This window comes from Bactrocera latifrons, unplaced genomic scaffold (assembly GCF_001853355.1).
Source record: "Bactrocera latifrons isolate USDA-ARS-PBARC rearing strain unplaced genomic scaffold, ASM185335v1 scaffold_134, whole genome shotgun sequence".
Lineage (NCBI taxonomy): Eukaryota > Metazoa > Arthropoda > Insecta > Diptera > Tephritidae > Bactrocera > Bactrocera latifrons.
This window is the reverse complement of record NW_017534786.1, coordinates 752,600-758,529: the sequence shown is the minus strand read 5'-3', so window position 1 is coordinate 758,529 and position 5,930 is coordinate 752,600.

Here is a 5,930-nt window from a genome sequence, read left to right as displayed (position 1 = left end):
ACACTACCGTATTAGTTTTGTGGGGATAACTAGTTAAGACATGGCGGCATAAAGGCAGCTTCTTTTTCTGCTGTCGATCCACTTCTCACGGGGGTTTTCCAAGATTTGGCGCAAGGCGAATATTTGGTCGGTTGTCGATTTTCCAAACCAATCTACACTCATACAGTCCAATCAGTTTGTTGACGGTGGGCTTTATTCTTAGAAACGTATAACCGATGTTGTGGAGGCTTATCCCACGGTAGTTGGCGCAGATTATGGGGTCTCTCTTTTTACGGATTGGGCAGATCATATTGAAATTGTAAATATTGTAAAAATTAACTGCTGCATGCTCCTTAAAGTTCTTCTTAATTTAATCATCAAAAATGGCATCGATAAAAATTTTGAATAACCCAAATTAATTTTTGCGAGGAGCGTACTGTTAAGAAAAATTTCATACAGAATACTGTTGGAGCAACTACTTACTTTAAGTTTTATATTCTAAAGTTCTTTGAGAAAAATTCCATGCAAAAAACGTTAGAGTGAATACTGCGGTACGCTGTTCTCTGCATAACCGGAGCGCTAAGAACTACCTCAAGGGCTGCGCTAAAGACGTTACTCAACCTGCCACCAATCACCATTGCAGTGAAAAGCTCTGCAGCAAAGATAACTGCATGATTCTCGGCGTTAGATGAATTCTCCACAAGCATCAAGGATTGGATAAAATAAACCACATATCTTATGCTTATTAGCTGCCGAAATACGGATGCAGATATGTTGGGTTCTGGGCTATAATGGCATTCTGTGAAACCGAATAGTCGTTGCGATTGCCAAAAGTTCCATCCGCCGAGCTACCGAACCGAGGGTAAGAAATATACAAAGTCGCTTAAAACGAAGCATAAAGCTTTCTACTCACACGGTCTCGAAGGACTAAATGGCGGTTATAAATTCAAAGGACTAGACGAAGTATCAATACCATATATCAAGTCTCTCTCAAAGTTCGCAATAAACCTTGATGTTCTGTCATGTACATTTGTCATTTGTTACTAAGGATCAGTATGTATGTGTGTCGTAACAATTGACGAGTATAAACTAATCGAATCCATTTTCATAAATGAATATTAGCGTTGAGTTCGGTGAAATTGAAATATCAATGAATTCCTTAAAATATATAATATAAGTAATACTTATCGTTATATCAACAGTCTACGTCCCGCTCAACGACAAATGAAGCCTTAGTACATAAACACATACATATAATATATGACATATTCATTAAACACACGATTATTTTACTGATGTCAACGCCAGTTGACCTGCTCATTGTGCCTTCTTTGTCCAAGTGCGTTTCTCATTTTGAGGTTCTGCCATTGAACCTTACCTAACTTAGTCTTTCCATGACCATCAAGGTCCTGCATTCTGCATATGTCTAAATTATTCGACTCCATGTCGAAGATATTAGTTTGTCAAAAAAGTCTTGCGGTATTTTTTTATTTTTTATTTTATAACGATTTGATGACTTATGCCTAGCTATTGACCGATGCTACGGCTGCTACTATGCCGGTCCCTTTCGACCAATTCAGTGATTTTATCGCAATTTTCGACGACAGGCCTTCCGGAGCGTGGCGCAYCTTYGACCACYTCTACACCAGAACRWAAACGTTGAAACCAWSGTTGTGCGGTGGAAATGGAAACTGTATCRGGTCCATAAACTGCACAAATTTTATTGGCGGCTTGAGATGCATTTTTGCCTTTATCGTAGTAGTACTGTAAAATATGCCGTATTTTCTCTTTATTTCGCTCCATGTTTGCGACGCTATAACTCACGAACGACTTAAAAGAAACGGCAATCGATCAAACACATGTTATCGCGTGAAATGAGTTTTCCAAAAAGGTATAGCACGACCCGATGCGACGAATAAAATAGAAATACGCGCTTTCAGCGCCAACTAGCGAAAATCCCGCAATACTTTTTTGACAATCTAATATATTTTTTAATTTAAACATTTGCTCAAATCGAAATAACCTCAAATTTCGAAAAAGTACAAGTGTTTTTCAGAGATATATTGTGTAGTATTACTCCCGTCTTTAAGGGAATTTGGCTAAAAATTTAAGTCATCAACATAATACAGGACCCTCTTATGCATATAAACTTAGAGCTTTTATAATTTCAAATAAAATTATTTTTACGGGACGTTCGTGATATGAAGTAACTGCAAAAAACTTGAATCAGCTGAGTTCAAAAGAAATTATTTTAGAATGGGATATGTAATTCATTTCTAGGTTAAAACGATGTTCAGCATGTAATAAATCAACTTTGGTTGAGTCACTTTGCACGCACATTCAGTTAGTTGAGATCACACTAATCATGAAAACAGAATTATATAGAATTATATATTAACAAACAAGTTTCTAGGAAGCTAATTGGTCCATATCTCGTTCAACCTGCTTACTTAGAAGTCAATCATAATGGCTTGTCAAGTCCATGGCAGACGCTGCAAATAGCAGAGGGTTTTACAGAACAGTTATAAATACCAAATGTCGTTTCAGACATACATACATACATACATACATACAAACACCTACTTAAACACACCCATGTATACCTTTACACACACTGAAAAGCTCTGCTTAGGGTACGATTTTAATTCTGTGAGCCAACCACACATAACTACCCAATATCTCCGTGTGTGCGCACCCTTCATTACAGATGCCTGCTGGCATGAATTTACCCAACTCACACAAATAATAAATCACGTTTACGAATTTCAGTGAACCCTTTCGACTTTAAAGGTTTGCTTGAAAGCATTTGAGTGACTTTTGGATGATGCTTGATAGTTTTTGTGTGAATGATATGGTCGGAAAGTTTACCTAACATTCGCCTTTTCTCCTTTTGGACAGACACATAAAAAGTTCTCGGTTTCATGTCGAAGCATACAACTAATTGAGTTTAACTTTTTAATGCTTATTTAGATTAATTTGTACATATGTAGCCATATAATGGTTTATATATGTAATTTAATTAAGTTTTTACTCTCGTAGCATGTTGCTACAGAATTTGGTTGTGTTTTTTCTTCGGAGTTCGGAGTTTAGTTGCTGAAGGTCAACTCAATTATGGTGCTTAGTGCTTTTTCAGCAAATTATATTAAGTTGTAATTGTTTAAAGGTTCAATTAAGTTCTATAATAATTTATAATGGATATGAATGTAATGAGAATGAAATTTACACTTTCTTTGCCATAGAATGTGGCACTTTTTGAATTCAAAAGGGTTGATATAGTAATAACGGGTAATTAATATAGAGGTACAGTTTCCCATAGTCTTTTTTGACATATCACGCGCGTTAGTCGTGTGAAGCTGTCATATTATTTTTAGAAGATTTGACGGTTTCGAGCCATATTTTGTTCAGCGATGGGTCCCATCATCTTCACAAAACTATGCCGATGAGAACATAACCTTCAATGGCAACAGTTATCCCGCCATGATAATCATGGTAACTATTATACTTGATGCCTGAAATTGAAGCTCGTGAACTTGGCTACATTGGGTTTCAACAAGATGGCACCATTTCCCACACATCGCATCAATGTATGGATTTATTGGGAAAACACTTCAGCGAGCAGGTTTTGAGCCGATCGATTGGTCACCAAGATTATGTGATATCATACCATACCATATCATATTATATATAACATTTTTCTTTAACTTAGACTTTTGTACGTAAACGTCAGGCGTGTCATTTGCCAGTTACCAGTTGAAATGTTCGAACGAGTCATAGAATATTGGACTGAAAGAATGAACCAACTGAGACGTACCCGCAGCCAACATTTGAAAGAGATAATCATCAAAAATGAATGAAAAAGAATGTTCTTTGTAATGATAATAAACATTCCCCATTAAATATGAAATTTCTGTGATTTTATATTTAAAAGTTAGGGAATCTCAAAATGGATCACCCTTAAGTCTTTGAATTCAATTAAATACAGCTCAGTAAAGTTTAGTAGATTTTTGTACGTTTAATTTAAAACATTACTACTGCAGTTTCATAAGTTTCGTTTTATTTATTAGGTGTGTTTTTAGAAAATTCTTCTAAATGTCAGCAAAATGTATGTGTTTGGAGAACAGAAAATCCAATCGACATCCATTTATATATATTGACCACAAAGGTACTCAGGCCGTCTTTTGTACCGAAACCATAAATGCAACATGTTTATGTATATGTATATTTTTATGGTCTGTCTGTCCGTCTGTATATACCAAAATAGTTTTTGAGATATCTTGAAGCCACTTGTTTGTCGGAACTGCCTATATCGAAGCATTATAACAAATAGAAGCCATACAAACTGACAATTTGTAGAAATGGTCTACACTATCATGTCGCGCTCTCACTCAAAGTATCCGCTTTCTGCCAAATATAGATAAATGAAACTCTGTTCAAATTTATGCTTACAGAAGATACGAGTATTTGTATTCCCTTTTCTTGCTGATTTTGTATTTCTTCCACTATTAGCAAACCCTTCTTTTCCATTTCGCTCAAACTTTTAACATTCGTGAGTAATATGAAGGAATATGCTTTGAGATTAGAATATTTTGCAAGATTGCTCTGACTTCGTGTACATTTCAATGAAAAAAAAAAAAACAAATAGTAAAAAAATTTGTATCCTTAAAGGGTTATATACAGTTTGAAGACCGGAACATTTTTCACAATTTTTTCTTAGCAAACTTTTAATTTTTTTCCTTTTGAAAGGAACTACATCTGATCTCCGGGAGCTCCTGTCAAAAACAAAAAAAACCGATTTGCAGTAGCCACTGTATCACTGAACTGGATCCTCTAAAATTAAAAAAAAAAAAACAGATTTCTTTAATGTAATGTAAAATATAGCAATTAATAGAAGAAATAGCCAAATAATAATTTTTTTTTTTTGCAAAATGGCGGTTTCTCAAACAAAAATCGATTTTTGACCACAATTTTATCTTTAAATTTTAAAAAAATATTTATTGATGGAATAAAATCTTCGATTATTTATTAAAAGAATATTTAAGAAACTCGTGTTAAAATTTGAGACTAATCGGCTTAGAGCCGATTTAGAGAAAAACGCAATTAAAGTTTGACTTTAAACTCTGAAACCAAAAATTTTTCAAACTTGCGTGTAACTTTAAAAATATTCACCGGAAGTTTCATATCATTCCGCTTGTATTCTTAAATATATGCTCCTTAAGAAGATAAAATAGAAATTTCGAATTTTTGAAAATTCTAAATGTATATAACCCCTTCAGCATATACTCAAACCGATACCTTGCACGTTTCAAATTTGTTAGCTATCACTCATTTACAATTCTAGACAAATATTTGTATAGGGTTACCATGCTTAAAAGATATTTATTATTTATAAATAATAATAAAAAGCTGACATTGCGGATGATGATGAGGCAGATGACGTCGATATCGTTATGATTCCTCCTGATGTCGATGTCAATACTGACGAAGAGGAAGGTAATGAAGATAACAAAAATGAAATAAACTTGCCTGGCGACGTTGCTGGATGTGTTGAAGTATTCAATAATAGCATAAACTTTGACAGCGAAGATGAAATACCGCTTGCCCAGCTACAAAGAATGGGTGGTGAGATATGTTCTGTAAGCCCTATTTGGAACAACGAAGCATGCAACTTGACAATGGATTCGACTACTATTAAGATGAAAATGAAAATGGATTTGGATGGTAGAAGTCCCGTTGAGATATTTGAGGCACTGTTTGATAAAGATGTTGTACAACTGATCATAGAACAAACTCATTTGTATGCTTCTCAAAAAAATTCGCATAAATTTATATTCGACGAAGATGATCTAAAAGTCTTTTTAGGCATTTTATTTTACTCTGGTTACCATTAAATGCCAAGAGAATCTATGTACTGGCAATTGGATGAAGACACGTTATCACCTCTTGTAAGCAAT